This window comes from Alligator mississippiensis, chromosome 10 (genome assembly GCF_030867095.1).
Source record: "Alligator mississippiensis isolate rAllMis1 chromosome 10, rAllMis1, whole genome shotgun sequence".
NCBI lineage: Eukaryota > Metazoa > Chordata > Crocodylia > Alligatoridae > Alligator > Alligator mississippiensis.
In genome coordinates, this window is record NC_081833.1 from 50,717,299 (window position 1) to 50,745,228 (window position 27,930).

The window sequence follows — 27,930 nt, forward strand, 5'->3', positions numbered from 1 at the left end:
ACAACATCTGGTGGCAAAGAGTTCCACACTTTAATTTCATGCTGTATGAAAAAGAACTTGCCTTTGTTAGTTTTAAACTTACTACCTACTAGTTTCATTTTGTGCTCCCTATTTCTTGTATTGTGAGACAGGGTAAATAATAAGTCCCTATTTACTTTCTCTTCACCATTTAGTCTGTACAGATGACTTGAAAAATGTATTAAAATTAGTATAACGATAGTCTTCTTATAGCCAGAGGTGTTTCACCACCCTGAGCAGAGGGAGTTGATGGGGAAAGTGTTGTTGTGTCAAGCATGGAGAGCAGAGAGAGTGTCTCAAGACACACTTTACTTTACTCACCAAGGTGCCCCTGGGGGTTACAAGAAATAATGGCCATAAGCAAGCAGAGAGCAGATTTAGACTAGACATTAGGAAGAACTTCTTCACAGTTAGAGTGGCCAAGGTCTGGAACGGGCTCCCAAGGGAGGTGGTGCTCTCCCCTACCCTGGGGGTCTTCAAGAGGAGGTTAGATAGGCATCTAGCTGGGGTCATCTAAACCCAGCACTCTTTCCTGCCTATGCAGGGGGTCGGACTCGATGATCTATTGAGGTCCCTTCCAACCCTAACATCTATGAATCTATGACACATGATCACTGCACTCTGTAGTTGTAGCATGGGCTTGGGCTGCTGCAGCTGCAGATGAGCTCCTTGCATGTTGTCTGTAGGAGTCCCCAGCATCATGGGCTCCCTGGGGGATCACCAACATAGGACTTCCCAAGGGCCACCTTTCTGGCATCCCCTTTAAATAGGTCCCAGGGCCCAGGCCCTGCTTGCCCACTCCTATTTACATTACAACCCCTGGTGTTCTCTGGCAGGGATAACATTTCTATTGCATTCCATAAGACATTTCCATAAAAGTGAAATGACCTAGATCAGGACTGTCCAAGTGAGAGCCCCTGAGGGGTTAAACTATAGCCCCCAGGCTCCTGGTCCTGGTGCTGCCCCCCCCCTTCACTCTCCTATTCCCCCTCACTCCTCCTCCTGGGGGGGGGGAGGGGAAGGGATCCATTGGATGAAGATTAGGGGGACCTTGGCGAATGATGCAGCACAGGGGTGGGGGGGGACATGGCACCCACCATGTAACACATCACTGCAAGCGAGGGAGGGAGGGAAACATGGCATGGAATGTGACCTGTTATACAGTCCCCAGTTACTTAGAAGTTGGACAGCCTTGGCCTAGAGAATAATGCCCTGAATAATAGGTGGCTTCCAGAGGAGCAAGGCTTGCAATATGGAGAGGTTAGAAGATTTACACTAGAGAAGAGGAGAGCAAATTACATAATTCTGGTACAAAAAAGGGGAATAGGCTCACATCAACAGCTGAGCACTCCATTTTGCCCACTGTACTTTGGTCACTTTACTGTAAGAAAGACACTCAATGAAACTGACTGAGTCAGTGTGTGGAACTCATTGCCACAGGAAATTATAGTGATGGTTTAATAGGTTTAAATAGTGGAATGGATAGATACTAGTTAAGAAATAAATCAAAGACAAACAGCACATCCAAGCACTGGGGTTAAGGCATGCCAAATTATGTTGCCAATGGCATACAAGGAAGTGATATGACTAGCATTAGCATTAGTTCCCGAGGTGAACACTACATTTCTTGACATTGAACTTCACCAGGTTCTGATCTGCCCAACTCGCTTACTTAGTTAGGTCTGCCTGTATCTGTAGCCTATCTTCAAGCATGACCATGCTTCCTTATAACTTGGTGTCGTCTTGGTGTCGAATTTGTCCAGTGAGCTCTTCACCCCCACATCTAAATCATTAATAAAGATGTTGAAAAGTACTAGACTCCTGTGGGACACCACTGCCCACTTCTTGCCAGGATGACACAGATCTGTTGCTGTGACTCTCTAGGCCCTATCCTGCAGCTAGTTTCTCACCCACCTGACTGTCTTGGAGTTAAGCCCACAATCCTCCAATTTTCTCATGAGGACATCGTGGGATACTAGATCAAAGGCCTTTGGAAGTCAACCTGCTCTCTTGTGCCCAGGTGGTGAGTTATCTGGTCATAGAAGGAGATGAGGTCAGTAAGGCAAGACCTGCCTATGATGAAGCCATGCTGGCTGTCATTCAGAATCTTACCTTCTGCAAGCTTATCGCAGATAGATTCCTTGATGGACTTTTCTAGCATTTTTCCTAGGATGGAAGTTAGGCTGATTGGCCTAATATGATTGACTGATATATATATACACCTACATAAATATATACACATACACACACATACACCCGTATATTTTAATTGTACATACTCTTTGTATTAATGTGTGGTGGTAGTGGTGCAAAGCTTTAGGGTTTTAACATTGTGCATTTGGAGGTGCATTGAAAATGGGCATTTTATGACTCAGTGGAGTGCAGAGGGGTATTTTAATGCATTGTCCTAGATGCTAACCCATAAGCCTAAATATATTGTCAATGCATTGCAATAGATAGCAGTGAATAAACCAATATGAGCAGTACAAATATTATCAAACACACATACATAATATCATGCACATTTAAGATCCACTAAGAACTAAAAAGTAATTCATTATCATGCAGTCATGTTTGTGTTCTCAAGTTCCAAAATTTGTGAAGGCAGGATGCTCAAAGCTTTTCTCTGAGTAACAGGATGTGGGATAGTGATAAAAAGGCCAAGCCAGTGCTGGTTGAGAGAGTTAAGGGGATCTCCCATAGCTTGCAGTTTTCTTTGTTATCCTGTGGCCTGTGGCACAGGACAGTTTTATAGTACTGTTGCAGTGAAAGGGGTGTCCCAGAGAGTGTGGGCTGAGGGCCATACACAAGCTGTGGTATAGACCTTGACCTAGGAAATAGCTAGATTATAACTGAAAATTTCCATGGTTTCCCAGATTCTTCTGTCTTTCTGTAATACCCAGGACCTATGTCCATGAGGGCCTGGCTATTTCCCACTCTTAGAATGCTCACAAGAATTCTTTGAAGAGGTCACCTCTTGAACTTTTTCCAAATCCTGTGTAGACTGGACCATATCTGCCCATAGCTGCTAAAAGTCATCTGCTCCTAGTATGGAGAAAAAAAAGTGAGAAAAATATCAACTAATCACAGTCAAAATGCAATCTCCATTTTAGAAGTGATAAAGTAGTGTCACTTCTATCATTTTAGATTTTTTTTTCCAAAGGCTCTTCCCAGTAGGTGATGAACTTTGATATGACAAAATGTCTTTTTATCTTCACATTCTGTAGAGAACCTTTGAACTTGTGGGTATGATAAGGGTAGTTAGATGTGTTTTCTTCTGGCAACTTGAGAAATAGGTTAAATAAATCATGGTGGGTCTGGTCTGTGGCTAAATAGGATGCTGATCATTGCCTGTGTATTTCAGAAAGTGGTCAATGTGATAGTGGCTGTTCGAAAAATATACTGTGCTGCCACACATCCAGAATGTTTCAGTGGAACTCGTGGAAGGGAACCAAATGCTTTAATACCAGTGCCAAAAGACCTTCACTGCTATTCAAGATTTGTGTCACATTTCAGCAATATTTTTTTTTTCTTTGGGTTTTTTGGGGTTTTTTTGGCCACTTGTGGATCAGTGTCCACGTATAGTGCACAGCAAAATAAATAGAATTTTCTGATAACACACCCTCTCTGCTTGTTTACCTACAAGCACTGTCACCTTGAGAAGGGAATTAGATGAGGGCAGGGCTATAAGAGACCAAGTAAATAAAAAGGTCTTTTTAATCCATGATATCTGTGTGGTATCTGTTGAGATGCTGGTGTGCAACTAGCTAAAGTGTTGATACATGGTTCCAGAGAGTTTGTGCAGTCTCCAGCATAGCTACAATTTTGATGCATGGAGTGGTGGAGAAAGACAAGACCAATTAGTGGAATTAACTGATAATATATCATACAGTACTTCTTAGGACCTACTGCATGGATCTCCACCTGTGATCAGGGTGGCTCTTTCACAGTTCAAGGTTCTTCTGGGTCTATTGGACTCTTTCCTTCCTGGTTAATTGGGTCAATAAGATCCACACTTTCACGATTAGTTGCCTCCTTGTCTATGTCTTGATTGATATCCATCATCAACCATGAATTTTACAAATGTCATAGTTTGTCTGGCAGATCTCTCTCACTTCTATGATCCAGCTCTACAAGCTTTTTTTAGAATCCTATTATTGCTCTTTACACCTATAACCCAGCCAGAGCTCCTTTCCCTTGGATACTGTTGGCTTGGATCTCTCCTGTATCCTCCTTCTCAATTTAGTCATATAAATGATTTGTATACATATGCATTGCAATAGTTAGAATTCAAATAACCCTGTAAACACTACTTTGCCAAGAGGGCAATGAAATAAAGAACATCAGCATGACACCACTTGTCACATGCTCAGTAATCAGAAGTAAAACACAGGTGTATGAACCCCCATGTGCTGAAATCCTTAGGGACAGCTGTATGCCAGTGGTTAAGCAGGCAGAAGACGTCCAATCATGATACAGTCTTGATTATGCACCTAAATAGAGAAGCCAAACAAGCTAGCCAGCAAAGCAGCGTGGGAAACCATTGGAAGGACTTTGCAGTTTTGCAATAGTTGTTTTGGAATGATAGATGCATCCATTTAAGTTTTGTTACTTGTCAACACATCTTGATTTCAAAACATTTATTTAAACACTAGATGACTAGCAACAAAAAAAAATTGCTTGTTGACACAAATTGCTTTAATGTGATATGACTCAAGCTAACCCACAACAGATTTCAAGTGTATGATCTAAGAAACTTTGTGCTTTGGGATATGAAATGCAGAGATTGAAAATAACACAAAATAGCTACATTAAAAGTTAGAATATGGCTCTGTGTTAAAGGTTATGAGGAATAAGAACTGCCCTCCCTTACAACTGAATCTTGGGTCCAGGCATACAGACTGCATACAGACATCTGGGGAGGTTAGGGAGTGGTTAGATTGAATCTAATGGCTCCCTGGTCTAAGGTAAGTCAGAATGGAGGGACTATCATGGGAGTTGGGGGATTGGGTGGCAGGTGGGGTTCACAGGGGAGGTCAGGGTGGCAGATGGAGTCCATAGGGGGACCTGGAGGTGTGGACAGACAGGGTCTGTGGAGGTGTTGCTGGAGTCCAGGAAATTTTGGTGGGATCAGAGGGATTTATGGTGTCTGCTGTCTCCCCTACCCACTAGGACCAGGGTCCATTTTTAGCCCCCTAATTCTCTCCCCACCTCCCAGACAAACAACACCCCTGGCAAAGCTACCTCTCATCTACCCTGCCTCTCCTCACACCCCAACTTCCTCCCTTAGCTCCTGCCATCAGTGAACAGGGATGCTACACTGGGAGAGATTTGCAGGATGGAGGGTTTGGTGGGCTGCTGTGGGGACTAGCTGGTCTTGGGGGGAGGTTGTCCATCTTGGGGTGGGGTGAGGAGGGAGCTAAAAATATCCCAGTGCCAGGGAGAGGATTGTAAAAAAGTGCATCCCTGGGGCTGGGGCCAGAGGCTGGGTTTTCCCAGCCCTGGGACTGCACTGAGAACTATACAGAAGTTCAGTTAGATTGGTCTCTCCAGACCTGAGCTAAGTTAGACTGTCTCAGAAGTATACTTAACTAAGATTGGGTCAGCCATTTTTTTAGAACGTCCTGATCTGTAAGTAATAAGATCCTAACTAGTGTAAGGTCTTCACCTAGGCAAACTAAGTTAGATTGGGTAGCCATTTTTAATGTGATATAATGTCCCCTAACCTCCCTGAATGTCTGTACACAACCACAGAGATAAGCAGTTTTTCTTTTACACTTAGCTACTTCCTTGAAAAGGGAATGGTTGGAACTTTGCACACATAATGGAGTTGAGCTGGCATAGATATGCCATAATTTCTTGCTGGCCTAAGTCAGTAATAACTTATTACTCTCAGCAAGGAGGAAGCAGGGAAAGAGCTGTGTCTAAGGCATAGTGCCTTCTTGGGTATACTCTTGAATGGTGAACTTGAGAACTGCTTTTGTACATTTCTGTATCTAATGCAACCTGTAGACCCCAGAAAGAAATGTTCCCCTCAAAATACTAAAAATCTCATTTAAGCCAAATGGGTGAAACAGATAATCAGAAGTAACAGGAGAAGGAGAATAAGGGCAAGAGAGACAGGAATCTGCTAAGCTTCTAATAAGGTTCTAATAAGCCTACAAGAAATGGTGGTTTGTAGAAGCTGGATGTAATGAGGATGTTTGCAGACCAATAAAGCATTGTGGTCTGTTGTGGTCTAGGCAAATGAGTAAGTGCCTGACATTCCTTTAATATATCAAAATAAGGGATGGAACAGAATGTTTTAAATGTTCATTCTGACAAAGATATTGAAAATAATGTGGCTTGCAAAATATCTGCATGATGCTGAACTTTCAGTTTGAGCAATCTAATTTTAAAATTATTCCTGCAATGTTTAACTTGATTCGTTCTTTATTGATTTTTAAAAGAAAATATTAACATCCTGAAAACATTGATAGATAGAGAAAAGGTATTCATAATACAAAATAATTACAACCAGTAAAGCATTGGTATAGCCCTGTATTGTAGAGACCTATAAATATGAAAGGAAAAGAGAAGAAATGAAGCAGAAAGTACAAAGAACCAGGGAAGTGAATAAAGCTGACTATAACAAGGCAAATTCTGAGTCATATCCTTCACCAGGAAGACTTTTCAACTGTCTTTATCCAGGCAAACTCCCATCAATGTTAAAAGAAGCTTGTCTGAGTAAAACAGAAACAACTACAAGGTTAGTTAGTTAGTGCTACAAGGTGGCACTATGACGGAACACAGAGCAATGTTTTCAAATTGCAGGAAGGGAAGTTTAGGTTAAATCTTAGGAAAAAACTCTCTCAGTAGGAGGGTAGTAAAGCAGAGGGACAGGTTACTCAGAGAGGCAGTGAAATCTCCATCCTTAGAGGTTTTCAAGACCCCCCTAGATAAAGCTTTGGTTGGGATGGTCTAGTTGGGAATAGTCCTGCTTTAAGCAGGAGGTTGGACTAGATGACCTCCTGAGGTCACCTCCTAATTTTTTATGATTGTATGATTCTAAGGCCCAATATTGATCTCTGTGTTTTTTAATATGAGGTAGAAGTTATATCTCTGGGGGACATATAATTTACACTAGCTAGGTAGGGGTTAACGATTTGCTCTGGGGTCAGTTAAAGCCACCTGCAGTAAGAGTTAGGCCTGGAGGGAGAAATTAAAAGATTAGAGCCCCACTTAATTTGGGCCTGGCTGGGAAGAATAGCAGACCTCCATGGGTTTTGGGGGGGGGGGGGGGGGGGTTGTTGCTCTGCTTGAGCAGCCTGGAACTGACTGAAATTGTCAGAGCCTCATCCAGAGAAGGTAAGCCTTCTGGTGGCCTTTTGTTTTGATTTGCTACCAGTGATTTGCCAGTTGTTGCTGAGTAAGACGGAGATAGCCATTCCAAGTGTGTTTTGTGCTTTGCATCAAACAGGAGATATGATAGTGACGTGCCATGAGCCTGCAAGTAATACATTCATTGTCCATATTTCCAGACTGAGAAGAGGAATGAAGTAGATCTCAAAAATAGGCTTATCATCCCTCCTGTCAGATTCACTTTTAAACATGAGACTCATTTGCTACATTAAAAAGATTATTTTATTTGCTTTGATTATCTTCTCTAGTTTAGATCTGACCCAGGTCCCAGAGAATTCAGTGGTCAAACTATTGTCAGAGTTGAATCTTGGCCCTAAACTTTTAATGTACTTAAACTGTGGGGTGTGCTGTAATTGCAGCATGTTGGAGCAGACTCAATTAATCAATTAATTCAGTCTGCCAAAGCATGCTAATTAGCATGATCCAGCAACCTTGGCATCTCGTGTATTCAGCATCCCTGCACTTCAAAATGGTGGCGGGGACACTTTAAATAAAGCTCATCATACAAGCTTTAGTTAAAGCACCCCCGCCAACATTTTGAAGCGCAGGACACTGGATACACAAGATGCTGGGGGTGCATTAATTAGAGCAGCTCTGGAGAGCTAGTCTAATTAAAATGTCCCCTCCCCTCACCCCTGGAGCAGATGACTTTTTTGGCTTTTTATAAAGGTTTATTAAGGTTAAAAGCGGGGTAGCACTCCGACAAAGTAATAAAACACTGCCCATGCAGGGGCCCAGGTACAACACACAGAGCCTAGGGCTTTGGCCTGCAAGCCCTGCCTTCACAGTCTAAAAACAAAAATATCCAGTGCAACATCAGCCTACTGAGACCCCTGCTGGTACCCCAGGAAGGGGGCTAGCAGTATCACAGTGCGAGGACTAAATGGCCACCCTCGACACTGCAGAGCACCCCCTAAATTGCTCAACATGCCTGGAAGGCAAGCACTATCTGGAACAGATGTAAAGATGCCCAAAGATTCTTTTCAAATTATTTCTGTATAAAATATTGTGACCCACTGTCTGAGAGCAATTGGGCCAGGGCATGTTGTACTTACAAACGATAGTCCCAATCACCCTGGGTGAATGCTTCCTCTACAGCCTGTACTATTTCTCTTGGTATATATAGGAATACAGCATAATCTTAGTTACCTTCTGATTACAGATCAGGTCCTGAAGCAAAAAGCCAATTTGATTATGGGACACTGAGTCCAAGTGGACGTTCTCCACTTGCTGTACTGAAAACGTTGCCAATATTGTGTAAAGCATGTAAATAATATAGTCCTGCTGAAGACATAAGCCTCTACAACTTCTTTGCTGTTGTTGTTGTTGAGTAAAGGGGCATTCTGAGGAATCAAGCAAAATGTTTTGAGCTAAAAGAATGTTAAATATAGCTAAAAGTGAGAGCTGTATGCACAAATATCAAGCATCATATATTTTATAAGGATTTTAACTTCCAGGAAAGATAACAGTTCATTCCCTCTTGAAGGTAGAGTAGTAAGATGAAAAGGAACATACAAACCTTGAAAGACACCTATTCCAAAGATAAGTGTATTTGCCACAAAGGAAGAAGATATTAATTTATGTCAAAGAAAAGCATTTTAATATCCCTCTCCAAAAGACTCCCATCACTTTGCTTAGCTATCAAAGTAGGAATACAATTATTTTTGAATGGTTCTTTTGGCTACTAAAGCCATTATCTACACAGGAACATTGCCAGAAACATAAAAACTTAGTCCAGCTGGAAAAAATGCCATATTAGCACTCCTATTTGAAATATTATACACAGCACAGCATGTTTTAAATTCAGCACGGGACCTCTCTTTAACTATACCCCTGTTGAAAGATTAACCCTCTAGAATGACGGGGGGGGGGGGGGGGGTGTTTCTGTTTCTAGACTTTTCTGATTAATGAGCCACATGTCTATGAGGCATATTCACACAAAAAGACCATCATTTGCCAAGTAAAATTGATTTTCCTCCACAGAAAAATGACTTTTAACCTGGAAGGAGTGTTCCCCTTCCATAAGACCTGCATGCAGTCTTCAAAGTGATCAGGTAATGTGTAAAATGGATCTGTGGCCCAAAAGACTGAACACTACATTTATTCTTGGGTAGGGGAAAGTAAGCATGTGTAGTTTTAAAAAGTGCATAAAATACAGTATAACCTATCTGGCTATAGTTTTATAGAGCAAATCTCTGAACTACTTTCACACATCCTCATCATACTGTAAGTTTTTGGGGGTGGGACATATTTTATATATCTATGTATGGTTCCCTTTTTGTCTCTGTCTAGGCAACTAAATCCAATGGACAGACATAACCATGGTCTAATTTTCAGAGAAGCTGAACATCTATGTTTCTTAATGAAGTCAGTGGAAACTGTGGCTGTCTAATGCCTTTCAAAATGACACTGGTTTTACTTAAAAGTAAAATATTGGTTCAACTGAGCCAATAGGGATTTTGACATTGAGTTCTGTAGGGATTGGATTTCACCCTGTATTTCTAAATATTGTCATAGATGTCCAACCAAGGGTCCAGTCTTCGAAACATTACTATATATGAATAACTAGACTCGTGTGCATCATCTCAGAGCCCACCTACTTAACCAGATACACAGTAGCTAATGGGACTGTTTCTGGCAGGAAAGCTATTCATGTTAGTACATTTCTCTAGAATCAAGCCCTATTTTTAATCATTTAGGACCTACAGCTCTTGAACCAAGGTGTTCATTTTTTTACCTTTCATAACACCAAGCACAATGCAAGTGCCAAGCTGCAGTACGTGCCACAAGTGGCATGGGCAGACTGTTTGGCGCACGGCAGTTTGGGGAGAGAGCAGGCAGCACAAAGCAGAGCAACATATTAGACAGGGAAAGGACACTGGAGTGGCACTTGGGGAAGGCATAGAGCTTAATTTGTGGCATGCCTGAAAAGCTAAAAAGGCTGGCCCCCACTGTGCTAAGCAAACAAACAGTAAGAAAAACAAGACATAAATATAATCGTGCTGAGATATGCATTCTATTGTGGCATTATTACAAAGATTTTTTATATTTACTTTGAACATAGTAAATCAATAGCTGTAACTAAATTTGAAGCACAAAGAGGACAAAGTACAGGAAATTCTACGTAGCAAACTTAAATATTTTGGAGCAGTCTGTGTGACTTAAGACCTTTCATAATAAGAATATATATAACAGTCAGATTGATTCCCAATTGTTAAATCTTGTATTCTATTTGATATTGATATAATAGCATACATAATTAGAAGTAATAAACTTGAATTATGCTTAGTACTGATCAGATAGAGTATAGAATTAAAAGTAATAAGTACTAATATTTTCTTCAATTTGGTATACTACTGGAAGCGACTATGCAAATGCATTAATGTTCACAGGTCACCAGTTCAAATGCAAAGAAATGATCCACACAAAATAATTTTATCACTTGTGTTTGCAAAGAATTTTAATCATGAAGCATTCCTGGGCTCTTTTCAGGTATTAATAAAAACATGCAAATCATGCCATTGTTATATTAAGTAAAAAAACAGGTATTATAAGAAAAACATGTACATGGAAATTATGTAAAATGATCAATATTCAAAACCTCTCTCATGTTCTTACTATGTTTCTAAACAGTACAGTCCATATATAGCTTTCAATACCTTTGGGAGCTTTGTAACCTATATAATACATATGTATATAAGAATAAATGCATTGGTGCACAACCCTAGGATTTTATTTGATGGAAACAAGGTAAATAGTTCAAGGGAAACTTTTTGACATTACCCAGTATAAAATCAAATACAAAAGGCATAATTTTAGAATTTCTTTGTTATACTTCAAAGATTTATTCATTTTTTTAGTTAAAGAATGATACAGGATTTAAGATTTAAGAAAGATTTTATAACTAATCAGCAGCCACTGAAATTCTTCCTGACACTACAGAAAATGTGGGTATAACAAACTTGAGCAGAGAGATATGAGACGTCAAAAACTGAAATGTGCTTAAAGTTATTTAAAAGGAAACCACTTTTATAGTCATGCTGCCAAAAATTGCACTAAAAGAGTATTAAGTTTTAAGAGTTGAGCAACCAGAAGTTAAGATATACCAGAATGAAGGTGAATTGTACCATTTTAATTGGGAGGCCTTTGTGCATATATACTCTGAAATTTTTTAATTACACAATTGCTTCAAATTTCAAGTTCCTGCTCCAAAGCTTGTGGAGGTGTTAGAGTGTCTGACCAAACTGGTTCTAAGTATTTTTTATGTGACAAAAGAATATATTTTCACCCTATCCTCATTCTCAGCACAACTGGAGCATTTTAACGGAAACTTTACAAAAAAGCAGCCTGAGGTAGACACCTGGCATGTAAAATTTCAGCCTGAACAATTTACATTTAGCAAAGCTATAAACAACTGAAACCAGGGTCTTGTAACGAACAGTGTCAGGTAACCTGAGCTATAGATGTCACTACCTACTCTGCCTATAATTCAGTACATGAAGGGATATATGGTGATTTTTAATCTGGAGACAGTGATGGAAGCTCCACGCAGAAAATAGATTGCCCAAATGCATTTGGACATTTCATGATATGTTTTATATTACAAAGATTCACCCCAAACAAAAAAAGAGAAAGGGAAAAAGTAAAGGGATAAAAGGGGGAGAAAGAGAGAGATATTATTTTTGCTTCATTTTAAATCAAAATGAAACTTCTGGGGGGGAATGGAAAAGCTAATCTTACTTGACAATTTTATCCATATGTTTGAGTAACTGTAGAAGTTGTTTTTGTATGATTTTGTGAAAATTTGTCATCAGCTCTTTTTCTGAAGCTAGAGGGCTACTTTTTATTTAACTAAATGACTACAATGTCAAATATTAAAGTTAGATATAAGTAATAAGATTTATTGCTACCATCCCATTCATATTTCACCTCAATAAGGAGATAAGCAGTGGAGAGATTCCATTCATGTCTAGCTTCTTAAGATCAGAAATCATTATGTACATTTATGTATGCTGCCATTTATAAGTTTTAAAAACGTACAAATTGTGATGTCCCAAGGTCATGTTTTTCAAAAAATAAATGACAACATATTCTAGGTTTGGTATATCAAATCGGCTTTTAAACCGTTAATGGATTTACCATCTGTAACTAAAAAATAAAAATAAGTGTACAGAGTGCACAGTTAACAAGTTCACCAACAATAGAATGAAATATGTTGAAAATGATGGAAACAACATGAGAATTCACATTGGATCCGTTGCCAAAGCTAACCAATAATAAAAAAGCCACAAAAACATGCAGATGTTAACACCAAGTATGAGAAGAAAACCAGCCAAATTCATAACCAAAACCAAGTCACTGGATACATGGACTACCTCACCATTCCTCTACACATATGGGCCATAAAAAGAGATGTCCCTGCATATTTTGGAGTCATGGGGAATGTTTCATGGGAGACTGAGCTAGCCAAGCATAGAAATGGGGTGGAGACCATGAATAAATGTAGACTGGAAACTAGAAGAAGGTTTTAAATAGAGGTGCACAGATACATTGGTCCCATATTGGATTGGCACCAATATAAAGAAAATTGACTGTATTGTTAATTGGCTCTTTTTGGCTGATGTGGCCAATAATGACACTGCTAAATGCCCTGTGCATGCGTGCAGCTGCAGTGCAGCATGCAGGCAGCCAGGAGCACAGCCCAGCAGTATGGAGAGCAGCTGGGTCCAGCTGATAAGTCTGTTGTGAGTGAAGGGTCATGGGGGGGAAGATCAAGGCCCTAGGGTGAGGGAGGGACAGGGGCGGAGGCTGGGGCTGGGGCAGGGGCAGGCACTGCATAGCTGAAGTGGAGAGGGGGACGGAGCCGCAACTGGCTTGCCCGCGGGGCATGGGAAGGGGCTGATCCCGCCGCTACGTGCACCCTGGGAGGGCATGGCGATGTGTGCCCCCAGATCTGTGTGCAAGGGGAGGGTAGGCTGCTGCTGCAGGCTGGATCCAGGGCAGCACCAGGCTCTTACCAGCAGGGGTTGGCCAGGCTATGCTCAGGGTGGATGGTTGTGGTGCTGGGAAGCATCTATGGTGAGGCTTAAGTGAATTTTGGGGTGGCTGCAGCCCCCCATAACCTCCTCCCAGTGCCACTGGCACCCTTCATGATCACAGCCCTGGCCAGCCTGTGGCCCAGCACCAGCCCAGCCCAGCCCAGGCACCAGCACCAGCCCAGCCCAAGCCCGCATTGGCAGTGCACCCTTGCCCTGCATGCAGATCCTGGGGCACATGGCTCCCATGCCCTTCCAAGCTGCACACAGCAGCAGAAGCCGCCCCTCCCCACACACTGCCCGAATGAGCCACTTGTGGCTCCATCCACTCCCTGCCCCCCCACCAGGCTGGGCATCACCGGCCCCTGGCCCAGCCCCAGCCCCACTCCCTCCCTCACCTGGTGCCTTCAATCTGCCCCCCCACATTCCTTCCCTCCCCCCTCACCCCTTCACTCACAACAGACTTACCAGCTGGGTGCTGCTCTCCAAGCTGCCCAGCTGTCTATCGGAATCAGATTGGTATTGGCTGATATAGCTCATTAAAAATCAGCCATTGGTATCAGCCCAAAAATTCTCTGTTGGTGCACCCCTAGTTTTAAAACATCAAAGCAATGAGGATATGGAATTAACTTTCTTTCAATAAGAATAAGAGGGGCAAAAAAATAGTTTTAAGTTGAAAGTTGGTAAATTTGTAAAAGGATTATAAATGTGTGCACTCTTAATAGCATGGGCAACTGGTGCCGCCTTAGTCCAGTGACCAGTCAGCAACTTGAGGGGTTCCCCCCATGGCCAATCATGCTGACTGGGGGGTGGGGAGGTCCCCCTGCAGCAAAACTTACCAACCGGATGAGCAGCCGCACTGCTCCCAGAAGTGGCCGTGGGGCTTCCAGAAGTGGCCACATCCTACATCCAGTATTCCCCAGCTGGCACTCCTGCCTGCCCTCCCACCACCAGTCACCTGAGAGGGGAGTGCGGCCTGACAGGGGGTACACCGGTGCTCTCAGAGGGTGCATGTGCACCCCTATGCATCCCCTACGTGTTGCCACTGCTTAATAGAAAGGCAGCAGAACTTGATGACAGAGGAAGTTCCTTTCAAGACTGATATCTCATGCTGCTTGCTCTTATGAAACATATATATTCCTTGCCAATCTTTAGAGATTCTTCAGAAAAGGAACTCAACTTCATGCTGTAATTCTTCACTGAGTTTTCCCAGATGTCTCTGCCAGTGACAGGCAGGCACAGCCAGAGGAAGTCTTTGGCTGAGAGGCTGTCCTGCCAAGATGCCTCACACAAGCCCCTAGAGAGCTGCCAAGTTTAAAGGCAGGCCTCTTGGCCTTTCACCTAGATTTTGTTCAGAAGAATGGAGGTATTTGTTCTCCAATATAATATCTGGACATTAAAGTGGCTCAGGTTTTGTACCTGCAGTATTGGACCTGGTTAACTGCAGGCACCAATGCCAATTATGATTTCTAATGCTGGGTTGTCTAAGGGGGCCCAAAATGAGCTCAGTGCCCAAATCCTATTGAAAGACAATTGCAATTGGGCACGTGTCTCTTAAGAATGAGTTTAACAGCCATGCTGCTGCTCAGTTAATTATACCTGTAAAAAGATTATTCTGAAGTACTTTTAAAAATCAAGCTTACATTTACTTTCTCATACAGAAGGATTTCAATGTGTGCCACAACTACAATGAAATCATTAGCCACTTCTGTGGAAAAATGGCACACAACCACACTGCACAGGAGTGTAGGACAGAAAGTAAAAAAGAACTTGCCCCATAGAAACAAGAAGAATATCAGGAAGGCAGACAAACTATTTCAAATGAAATTTGGCCAGGAAACCCAGTTTCTTAACCCTTCAAGGAAAAGTGCCTTAGGATAGTCTGTAGAAAACACTTCTGTTTGATTATCTCATTCAAAATATATTACACTGACCCCTGACAATATACTGGTGCATTAATTTAACATTAACTGTGATTTCTGGAATCATCACATCACTTTTTAAATCACAAATATTTTCCTGGATGTTTCTCTTCCAAATACTGACCATATCTAGCCCTGTTTAGTTGGTCTGACAAGAGCCTTGTCAGATAATACTTTTAACTAGCATTCTTGTTTATTTACATCTTGAGATTAAGGGGAAAATAACCATAAACTCTGCAACTCGCAACTCAGCACTTGCTCTGTGCTTGGAAGAAAATAATTTTCCCTACATGTTTAAAATTATATAACACATTTCAGATGTTGGCTCAAATTACTTTTAGAATTGCATCCAAATCCAAGAACATTTTTTGCCTGTTTTATTCTTTTACAATTTTTCCACTTGTGCTTTTTAATTTTTAATTAAATCACAATTTATTTTATAATACTAATTTAAAATCTTTACTGCAAGAAATTCTAGCCATTTGCATAGTTGTTACATGCATCCTGTGAGCAAGTGACTGAAGTTTTACTTATTGTTGCACAGTACCTCTGCCCCCAGTTTGCAAGATCTAAAGGGCTAGATCTTCACCTGGTAAAATAGTGTCATGCCTCTGAATTCAATGGAGTTATGCTGATTTACACCATCTGATGATCTGGCCAATAATCTAATTAATGTAATCAAATCCATGTACAGACATCAGAATAAACAATACCAAGCAGCAAGACAGCTATACAAGAAACATATCATGCAGAGAAAATAAAATGAATCTCAGAGACTTCTTAAATCACTATTTCATTACATAGATTTGTTTTCTATCAGCTTTGATCTCTTTCATTGCATTATACCAAGCTTGTCATTAGAGGCATGAATTTCTTCCTGTTAAATTGACCTCACATTCAGTGCTGATATCTAGTGACTGAATCCAATTGCAGCTTTAGTCTTTTTATTCAGTATTAAAAACCCTAAATTATTACATTATATGTAGAACACATGCCATGTGGGTGTCTGAGACTGCATATCCAGCATGAATGCATTTTTAATGAACACTCTAGTTCTGGATAGTATTGTAGAAGAGAGAGCGCAATGAACTCTTATTCAGCTATGAATTTGCACTTCACCATGATAGTAATTATTAAGCTAATTTAATAATGGACAAGTATCCGGGGTGCTGTGACCACTTCTTATTGTACTAGCCATAATCATCTCACTTGTGGTTTCCTCATCTGCCTGTTTATATCTACCTGTTGAATTCTCTTTCTTAACTAGATTGTAAGTTTTTTCATTATGTGCACATGTGTATAAGATTCTGATCTTTAGGTCCTGTCGAAATATAAACATAAAATCATAATTTTAGGAGACCAAGAGAAGACTGAATAAGAGTTCGATATATAAATCCATTGTGCCAAATTTTGCACTTGAAGCAGAGTAGATCATACAAGGTCACTCTAGGAAAAGTGAGAGCAGCTTTTCTTTTATATTCCATTTAGATTAATTTATCTGGCAAATGTTAAGCCTGTTAGAGTACTGCAACCTTTCCAGGGAAGCTGTACTGGTTCTGTTAAGTATTCACCAGTTTTGAGTTATCAAACATTATTCACTATTTAGACATATCAGGTTATTTTCAACAACTATCCCTCCCTGAACTGGCAGAAATAGAAGGGACCTGCCTTTTGACACATGACAACCTCTACATTTCTGAAAGAGTTTTGGCATGTGTAGATGAAGTAAGAGCAATAGAGGAGTTCCACTGGAAAAATTATTACTATTACATTCAGCCACAGAAAACAGTAAATGTGAAGTGAGCAGACTGATGACAGTATTAAAAGTTCTTTGGGAAGGAAAAAAACTTATTGAACATAAGTAGAAAAATATCCTATTAGTAATATGCTAAATACTCTATGGTTTCTTTTTATTAGTATATAAGTATCCACAGTAGGATAAAAAGGATAAAATGAAAAAGATGAGTGCTAGAACATCAAGGGGAATGAATGACAAACAGATGCTAAACAGACAGACGAGCTATGGTTGAAAGAGCCCAGCAATGTTGTATGATTAGGGGGTGGGGAAAGAAAAGAGAGAATGGAGAGAAGAGTGAAAAGAGAAAGAGGTGGATAAAAAAAATCATACATATATATATATATATATATATAGCCCCAGAGAAAACTGGAAACCACGCTTAGTTGTAGTCTGGAGATGATCACAGGAAACAGTTTATAGAATTAAAAACATTTGGGAAATTATGGTACTTAGGAGAAATTGAATATAAGAAGTAATGATTATGTATGAAAAAGGGAACTTCAGAAATGTGGAGTGACTGCGAAGCAGAAAATGGAGAAGAAGTAGAAAATCAATAGATACAAAGGTCAATGTGAAAAAAGGAAAGGTTATAAAAGGGCCTGATCCAGAGCCTATTGAAGTCAGTGGGAAGACTATTTATTAATAGACTATGATGGTAAATGTGAATACAAGTGGTACATTTAGATCACCCTAACTGAGCTTAGAGCAATCTAAGTGTATGGGTGTGCAAGCATCCACAGGGCTTAGGTTGCACTAAAAATGGCACATCCAATCTAAAGTTAGTTCGCATCAAACAAGAGTGACATGGGTTAACCTGATGTAACGTGAGTTAACCCAGCTGAGTGAATGCTTGCAAGGGTCCCCAGCATAGTCTCAAAGCTGGGAAGGGCCAGCCTCTTTCCCTAGCCCTGGGGCTATACTATTTTTACCTCATTCCCCCAACCCTGACCAGGCTATTTTCTACCCCTCTCCTACCTGACCAACGCACCTTTGGACTGGACAGCACTCCCAGCAGACCCACCAGTCTGCACTCCCTGGACCTGTCAGCCCTTCTCCCTGAACTTACCTCTGGATGCCTGCACAAACCCTTGCACAGGGTGGAAGCCAACTCTGATCTAAGCAGTTCAAAATAAGCTGCCAAACTTGATCCGGGTCTTCCAAACACTTATTTGCACCCTAAAGTGTTAGGTGAAACTAACAGACCCAAATGGAGATTGTTCTGGGGCCACAGAGGTAGTCTGGTTCTGTTGGCCACTTTTGAGTTGAGCACAATTTGATGTGGGTTGAGGAGAATGCCTATCAATCTAAGCATGCTCTAAAATCTAATTTTTTTGATTCATCAAATATAATCTATTTTCCTTCTCCCCATTGTTTACTTGAAAGATTTGAGATCAAATTTGTATATTATGCAGGTAAAATAACTTAGGAAGCAGCACTATAAACTAATATTTTTAATCCTTATTTAGGAACCTCTTAATGAGTCAACCATGTTTAAAGTCTTACCTTCAAAAGAAAGCTCTATTGGAGTTTATTAGATTTAAATAATGGTAAATATGTAGGCAGAAGAAACAAATCAGAAATTTACCTCCAGATGGAAAAAGAGGAGGTGAGACCAAGGGCAAATTTTCAAACTTGACTTCGACCCAAGTTTTTAAAAGGTATTTAGATGTCACACTACTCAGTGTTGTAAACTAAATGAAAACTATATTGAATATAATAACAAAGGTCAAAAATATAAACACCAGAGTAATGAAAAACCTTGAAGGGGTGATGGAAGAAAATCAGCTGAGCCACCTGCTTCTCCACTTCTAAAGACTTCAGTTTAGAGACAGTAGATATAAGAAGGACCTCCAAGACTGCCATTATAATAATCGATCTGAGAAAGACTTATTGTTGCAATAGTAAGCACAGATTTTGGAAATGTTCATTAAGTATAATTGACAGGTTGAAACAGCAGGATCGATATGTGAAAGAAACAAGAAACCAGAGTCAAAGGTTATACCAAATTCCATGTGACAGCAACAAGTGTGATGCAAGCTGCATTTACCTCATTCTGCAGAGACTCAAGTGCAGAAAGTCAAGTCACAGCCAAGACATAACATTTCTGCATTATTTTTAGAAGATGGTTTCCAAACAGCCAGCTGGAAATGACAGCTGAACAAGAGATAACAGAAAAGCAAATTTCTTTGGAAAATTCAGAGGCAGAAGTTAGAGGCTTGTATTCATCAATAAGTATCTTGATAGTACTGAATTTCACCTGCTCTGTGTTCAGATAATATGTATGTTTGTTCCCTTTATTCTGATCCAGACAAGATCCACTGATTTGCTTTCCTTATATTTAACCCTACACCAGATTAGGGTGATTCCACATCCATACTCTATCTAGCATGAGGCAATTCCAAAAGACTGAGGCATGACTTCTTTATCAAAAAAATCCAACAAACTCATAGCCAGAGTTCCCAGAGTTCTCTCAGAGCAGCACCTGCCTCCCTTAGGGATGGTGGCAGGTGGCTTCACTCCCCAAAATAACACTTTCTTTCAATTCCTGTTCCCCAAGTCTCTCTCAGAACCACACCTACCTGCAACCCACCTACTGGAAGCTCATTACAGAGCCTTTGGTGAAGACTGAGATTCCATCCAAGGTCTTTATCAGGTTAGCAACATGTAACTTTAGCTCCCTTTAGTCTGAAGTTTCAAGAGTGGCCACTGGGTTTAGGGTGTTCCAATTCCTATGGACCCTTCAGGCCAAATTTCAGAGTTGTGGATGTTCAGCTCTTACCAGTCTACTAAACTGCATCTTGTAGAGATTTCTTTCTCCCCCTGAAGCATCAGCCATTGGCCACTCCTAGGCACACAATTCTGCAACAGATTAACTTAAGCATGATACAGAATAGCAAATAGTAATCATGCTACCAGTATTAAAAATGTTATACTTTGCACTTAGCTCATTTTATTTTAAGTATCCTCTTTCCTGACTCCTCAATTTACATCTTCAATGACTGCCTGTCTTGCATGCATACCAGCCCAGCCTCTGGCTTCTTTACTATTCATTCCATCCAGGAAGAGCACACACCAACTTCAGAGTTTTCCTCAGCCTGATGAAGGGTTTTTAAATCCAAAAGCTTGCAAAAAACAATTTTCCAGCTATTTAAGTTGGTCTAATAAATGATATCAGATTCACCCAAAGCTTGTCTGCCTATGTCCTTAGACCAACACGGCTACAACCTACACCCCTATTTATTCAAAAGGCTTTCTTACTCTGTACATTGTAATTGCTCTTCCTGACCTCTTATGATTTAAAGTACTATAACTCATTAGAACTATTCAAGACAAGAAACTGAGTTTTCAGAGTAAAATATGTATATGTATATATATATATATATATATATATATATATATATATATATTTGTGTACTAACATAAATGGAATACTATAAAGAGAAACCTCATGTATCTTGATTAAAGGATTACATATAATTTTCAATAATGTTATTTAATAATATTTGGTGTTATTTAATAAGTTAATGCCTTTTATACTATCACAAAACTCTTCTCAGGTAATATTAAATATTATGGCTGTGCGAAGCTTTGGTCTCTCATTCGATTCGGCAGAGATTCAGCCCGGCTCAGCAGCCAAATCTCCAAATCGAATCAGGAGACCCTTTAATCTCACCGAATCAAATCAGAACCCTCTGAATTGATGTGGAAAGATCCAGAGAAATTCAATGATTCAGACATAGACACAGCTTTAAAAGTTTTTTCTATATACCTCAAGGTACCAGGCAGCTTGTGAATGCTGAGATGGTGGGGCAGATGGAGCATCCCATGGGAGCATGGGTGGGTCCCCAGCATGCTTGGCAACAGACTCAGAAGTACACCAGAAGCCCTTCTGGTCCTCTTCTGGGTCCACTGCAGACATATGAGGAACTCTGTCCCTACCCCCCAGCTCAGTGACTGGTGCCTCCTGGGTCTGGGGCAGCCCCCAGGTTCCCCCCCATGGCTGATTGCTGAACTATGGGGTAGGCCCACTGCCGAGCATGTGCCCCCCTCCCCCCCCACGTTCTTGTGGGATGCTCCATCTACCCCACCATCTCAGCATTCACAAGCCATGCCTGGTACCTTGAGGTATGTAGAAAAAACATTTAAAGTTGTATCTATGGCCGAACCACTGATTCTCTGAATCAGCATTGAATCTTCAGATTTGGATTTGGCTGAATCGATTTAGGACAGTGATCCAAATCAATGAATCCAATCACTGTCCCCCAAATCAGGCCGAATCTGAATTTAATACAGCTCACTTTGCACACCCCTATTAAACATTGAATTTAAAGATTGTAGAAGCAAGAGAACTGAAGGGTTATGGCCACTATTTCTTCTCAAATCACCCCCAATACTGTGAGACATGACAGGGATTTTAGAACAGTGGGGAGTCTTACATAAGTCATATGTGCTGCAACAATGCACCAAATTATGAGCAGAGCTTAAACCTGCACCCTGAATTCTTGTCTTTGTGAGCATGTTTCTCATATGTGGAGTGTTGGTTTTATGCAGAGATTCTGTAGGCTGTGTATCATGAGCATATCATGAGCAGTATTGAACCATAGAGATGGATTCTTTTCTAAAGTTTTTAACATTTAAAATAAATTTCTAAACTAGGTATATGCTACTTTTATTAAAAATGTGCAACAGCATTTAATAACCATTGCCCTCCTTTGGATGCCAGTTAATTAGATTTAAATAACAATATATTTAATCTAGAAAGAAATTATTTTTGTCAATACCTCATGTGACATTATGGTGTAAAGAAAAAAATTAGTGATCATAATGAAAGGAGCATATATTAATCTGATTTTAGGATGAACAGATGAAATGCCTATAAAATCAAAGACAGTAATCAGTATAATTTCACAGAGAAGAAAAATATTAGCCATATTTGTCTGGTTTCATAAAGACTTAGGGGACCAGAAAAATCTGTGTATTCTGATGTAGATTTAACAGACCTAAGTGGTCAAGTAACTCAGAGCCAAATTCTGACTTGCCTACTCTGTCTAATACTATAATTTTCCATGAATAGTCACCAGTACTCCTAGGTTATCCTAGGAGTAACCTGCGTGGAAATCATTGCCTTCCCAAGAGTGGTAGGGTAAGCTGTCACCGAGTCTCCCCCTCCCCACCCCCTCGGCATGGAGTGCCCCGCTGTCTAGGGGCTTCTCCCTAGGGCATCATGCCTAAGAGTCTCATGGGGGGTAGGAGGGGCATAGATGGTGGTTGGGGGATGCGCCACACTGTGTATTGATTGGGAGATGCTGGGGTGCAGACAAGCCCTGGAACAAGAAATCTGGCACATGGGAACCCCTGACCCACGGTCCAAGGAGCCAGGATGGCATCCAGCAGGGCCCACTGCAGGGAGCAGCATGGCAAGAGGGGAGGGGACCAGGCTGCCTGAGACCTACTGCTCAGGCCAGCATTGACTCAGCTCACCTTTCAAAGCCAACTTGCTACACGCTTGCTCCCAACCTAAGCTTGGGTGCTTAAGGTAAAGTTCAATAGTTAGAATGGTCCCACCTTGGCCCTCTTAAATACCTTATAGACTAATTTATTAAAAAATGCATGAGCTTTTATACACCCCAACATATGACTTAGTCTGTAAGGTGCCCTCTTCCTGACTTCAGACTAACAAAGTTAACTACCTCTCTCTACTTATGAATATTAGAGGCAATCTTACTTTACCTACCCCACTTCAAGTTCAGTTCCTGTGGCCTTTTCAGATTTTAAAGAGTCTGCCTCTGCCAATCAAAGTAGAACTAAGGGAGAGAAGAGAATTATGAATAAAATAGGCCAAAGTTTATGATCCAAATTCTTTTCTTATTTAAAAATAAGTGCAGGCAGAAAATCTAGTCAAAATTTACAGATATTAAAGCCAAACATAGCCACCTTTATAGCTTCACATTTGTTCACTTATTCATAGATTCATAGATGTTAGGATTGGAAGGGACCTCAATAGATCACTGAGTCCGACCCCCTGCATAGGCAGGAAAGAGTGCTGGGTTCAGATGACTCCAGCTGGGTGCCTATCTAACCTCCTCTTGAAGACCCCCAGGGTAGGAGAGAGCACCACCTCCCTTGGGAGCCCATTCCAGACCTTGGCCACTCTAACTGTGAAGTTCTTCCTAATGTCTAGTCTAAATCTGCTCTCTGCTAGCTTGTGGCCATTATTTCTTGTAACCCCCAGGGGTGCCTTGGTGAATAAAGCCTCACCAATTCCCTTCTGTGCCACCATGATGAACTTATAGGCAGCCACAAGGTCGCCTCTCAAGCTTCTCTTGTGGAGGCTGAAGAGGTCCAGGTGCCCTAGTGTCTCCTCATAGGGCTTGACCTGCAAGCCCTTAACCATATGAGTGGCCCATCTCTGGACCCTCTCCAGGATATCCACATCCCTCTTGAAGTGTGGCGCCCAAAACTGCACGCAGTATTCCAACTGTGGTCTGACCAGCACCCAATAGAGGGGAAGTATCACCTCTTTGGTTCTGTTCGTCATGCATCTGCTGATGCACGATAAAGTGCCATTGGCTTTTCTGATGACTTCGTCACACTGACGACTCATGTTCATCTTGGAGTCCACTAGGACTCCAAGATCCCTTTCCACTTCCGTGCCACCCAGCAGGCCATTCCCTAGGCAGTAGGTACGCTGGACATTTTTCCTCCCTAGGTGCAGCACTTTTCATTTCTCCTTGTTGAATTGCATTCTGTTGTTTTCTGCCCATATGTCCAACCTGTCCACATCTGCTTGTAGTTGTTCCCTGCCCTCCGATGTGTCAACTTCTCCCCACAGTTTTGTGTCATCCGCAAACTTGGACAGAGTACACTTCACTCCCTCATCCAAGTCGCTGATAAAGACATTGAAGAGTATCGGTCCTAGAACCAAGGCCTGTGGGACCCCACTGCCCACAACCTTCCAGGTCGATACTGACCCATCTACTACAACTCTCTGGGTACGACCCTCTAGCCAATTTGCCACCCATCAGACTGTGCAGTCATCCAAGTCACAGCGTCTTAACTTGTTCACCAGTATGGTGTGGGATACTGTATCGAAGGCCTTCCTAAAGTCTAAGTAAATGATGTCTACCCCTACTCCTGCGTCCAGGTGTTTTGTAACCTGGTCATAAAAAGAGACTAGATTAGTCAGGCATGATCTACCTGCTATGAACCCATGCTGGTTTCTCCTCAGCATAATTTTTCCTGCCGGGGTCTCACAAATGTGAGCCTTGATAATTTTTTCAAAGACTTTGCCAAGGATGGGGGTGAGACTGATTGGCCTATAGTTGCCCGGGTCCTCCTTCCTCCCCTTCTTGAAATTGGGGACCACATTGGCCCTTTTCCAGTCCTCCGAGACCTGGCCCGTGCGCCACGAGTGTTCAAATATTCCCGCCAGTGGCTGTGCAATGACGTCAGCCAGTGCCTTCAGTGCCCTCGGATGGAGCTCATCTGGGCCTGCCAACTTAAACGCATCCAGTTCCTCCAAGTGCCTCTGTACCATCTCAGTGTCTACGCTTGGTAGTCTGGTGCCCTGCTACTGCCTCTCCACAATCCCAGTGAGAGACTTGTCTTGCCCCTCATTTAGAAACACTGAAGCAAAGAACTCATTGAGGAGTTCAGCCTTGTCCCTCCTGTCCATCACCAATTGCTTATGACCATCGAGTAGGGGTCCTATTCCACCCTGGGCCTTCCTTTTACTCCCTATATATTTAAAGAACAATTTTTGTTATCCTTAACTTGGGATGCCATCCTCAGCTCCATGGTAGCTTTGGCCCGTCTAACTGCCTCCCTACAAGTGTGAGCAGAGGAGGCATACTCCTCTTTGGTAGTCTCTCCCCATTTCCACTTTTTATATGCCCCCCTTTTTGCCCGTAGGCTGCTCTGGGTTTCTCTGGTCAGCCAAGGAAGCCTCTTGGCCCCTTTCCCCCTTTTTGCCCGCATCGAGATCGTCTCCCTCTGTGCCTGAAGGATCATTTCCTTAAGGCACATCCACCCTTCCTGGGCTCCCATTATTATATACTTTGTGTATATATTTGTAAAGCAAACTTGAAATGGATGGATTATTCAGAAAGCTATTTTGAAGGAAAGTGGGTAGTGATATTCTCAGGACCAGATATGAGAATAATTGCTGATCTCTGGTTAGTTATATAATAATAAGACTTGTTCTACAGGCTTATGTAGCATAGTAGAATAAGTTTCAGCTACTGGAGTTTGTTTCTATTACAGTTAATGAGAATTTTCTGTTTCACTTAAGTGAGAGCAAGATCAAGTCTCCTAGTTTTGAAATGTTGCAATACAAACTTCTGGGAACTGGAAGGTTCAAATCTCAGTGTAGATGACTTAAACTCTTCATCTTTCTAAGGTAGATATGGTAAACTGAATCTATGCACTTTAGTATGTTCCTTCTTGAAATGAGTCCTTAAATGCTTGAATATGTATGGAAAAAAAAGACCCTGCTCCACTTTTCTTCAGACGTGGACGTTGGCCCTTGTGTTTAATCAAAGCTTTGGGCTGATTTATGGCTGATTTTTAAGTGGTGCTTTACGGTATGTATCTGACTATTTCTATCTCTTGGAACATTAAAAGAAGTAAGGATATATATGATACAGATATTCTTGAAAAGAGAGTACAGGTATGTGAGATTTCAGTCCTAAGCATAAGCAACTGCTGCAGCATTTAGAGGCAGAGTAAATATATTTTCCATTAGTTGTATATATAAATCATACTATACATATGTATGAGCTCTATCTATCTATCTCTCTATCTATAAATAAATATGGGGATACACATAACATTTTCTCAACTTGATATTGAATTCAGTGTCCTGTTTTTCTTCAAATAAAACAAAACCATTGGCCTGTTTTTCACAGAGGAAGATTCTTTGCTCTCTAAGCTTTTGTATTCAATAGAGAGGCTGGCCTGTGCTCTAACAAACAAAATTATTCAGCAAGTCACTGCCTTTGAGAAGTAACATGTAACACCTTGTTTTGTTCCTCAGTTCAAAAGGCACTGTCACTGTTGTACACCAGTGTTTTAAAAAAAAGAAGACTATAATTCATATGCAAACTAAGAGGGGGGGATTTCATGATTTCATAATAAAATGTTGAAACGCTTTGATCGTGAGCTGGAAGGAGGTGTGAAACAGTGCTTCAGAAAGAGACAGATATTTGTGTAATCAGCCTTTATGTATTGCCAGTTCAGAATAATAACATATAAAAAGCCCCAACTTACCTCATCTGCCTGGTACAGCCAAGGCATAAATAAAAGAGAACAATGGAATTACTATTACTCACTCACTGAGCCCCAGCTACATCACTGTATTCTTTATAATTGCTGGCAAGAAGATTAATGTTTTGTTAAATATCAGAGTAAGGTCACAAGGGGGCTTGTAGGGCTGTCTAAACATCTAGTCTTTAAACTGCTTCCTTCCTTTTTTTTCCCTTCACGGAAATGAACTTGTAGCATTTCCTCTAATTATGGTGATTTTTGTGTTTTGTGTGTGTGAAAGGTGGATTCCATCTCTGACTCAGAGAATCCAAAAAATAGACAAGAGTAACAATCAGTCTATACATAATATCACTTAACAACTTAACGTATTATATGGAGGGTGATTTTTGTGTGTCAGTTATATTCAGAGCAGATATTGGAGTTGCATGTTGTCTGCTATCTGTCAGAGTTCCTAGTAAGTTCCTCTGCATCCTGGAGTTGATCAGGTCTATGTTCCTTGTATAGAAATCTCTCCATTATTATTGTTGTTGTCATCACCATGTAAATCAGTATTGTTTTGAAATCTAAATCTAAAAACAATCCTTGTAACAGGCTATTCCATAAACATTCATGACTCCAGGGTAATAAAGATTTAGGACAATAAATGTCATAGTTTTGTCATTTGAAGAAACTGGTAGCCTCTGCACCTGTGGCATGATACATCTAGCATGTACAACAGCAGATAGAGGAGGAGAATCAATACAGGAGGAATACTTTCCCCCCTTAATTTCCTTCTGCTATTGGTGGTTTCCATAAATCTGTCTTTCCTTGATGCCATGTTTAAGCTGCATGGGATACATAAGTGATCAAGGTAACAGGGCAGCTATCATAAATTGAGTAAAAAGAACTCAAAGAAGAGTGCTCTGGGAAACTGGATCAGTTGGGACTGGAAACCAACCCATGCCCCCCTCCCCCCCCCCCCCCCCCAGTACATGGTAGCAGAGACGTATGGAAAAGTAAGTAGTAGTAGTAGTAAAGGTAGAAGGACCTTCAGTTTGTTTTCCTCTTTTCTGCCAGATAAAAACCTTGGCGAAACCCAATTTTCTGGACTCCCTGCTTAAACCCTAAAACTTATCATCTTACCAGGGTTTCACAAATGCCCTTTCTTCTTACATTTTTCCTGGGCCACCATGGTTGCAACAACACTCCAACCCTACTACAGGGTTCCAAAATCAGTCTGAAGATAAACTTTTTAAACGAGTGCTTTCCTGTTAATGGAAAGTTTATTTGGTTATGTTTTATGGCCTCTCAAAGAGTTTTGGACTTTGAGACCCTATGTGTTGGCTGTGAAGCTACTGGTTCTTATATTTACAGTATGATGGAGATATTTGTCATGATTCTGTAGTTAATCATTAAACATTGAAATTGATTCTTCCAGCAAAAAGATTTAAAAATTAGCAGAAGAAAGGGTTTGCACTGAAAATAAACCAACCAAGCATGTCTTTACTTCATT

The 27,930-nt window shown here is 41.0% G+C and overlaps 1 long non-coding RNA gene across 1 annotated transcript; it reads right to left on the minus strand.

The window, feature by feature from the left end:
- Nucleotides 1-1,428: 1,428 nt before the first annotated feature.
- Nucleotides 1,429-27,676, minus strand: LOC109285706 (uncharacterized). Its single transcript, XR_002093548.2, has 3 exons — nucleotides 27,561-27,676; nucleotides 22,909-22,978; nucleotides 1,429-3,063 (listed from the first exon to the last, which is right to left on the minus strand). It is a non-coding gene; the product is annotated as an uncharacterized LOC109285706 (long non-coding RNA).
- Nucleotides 27,677-27,930: the final 254 nt, after the last annotated feature.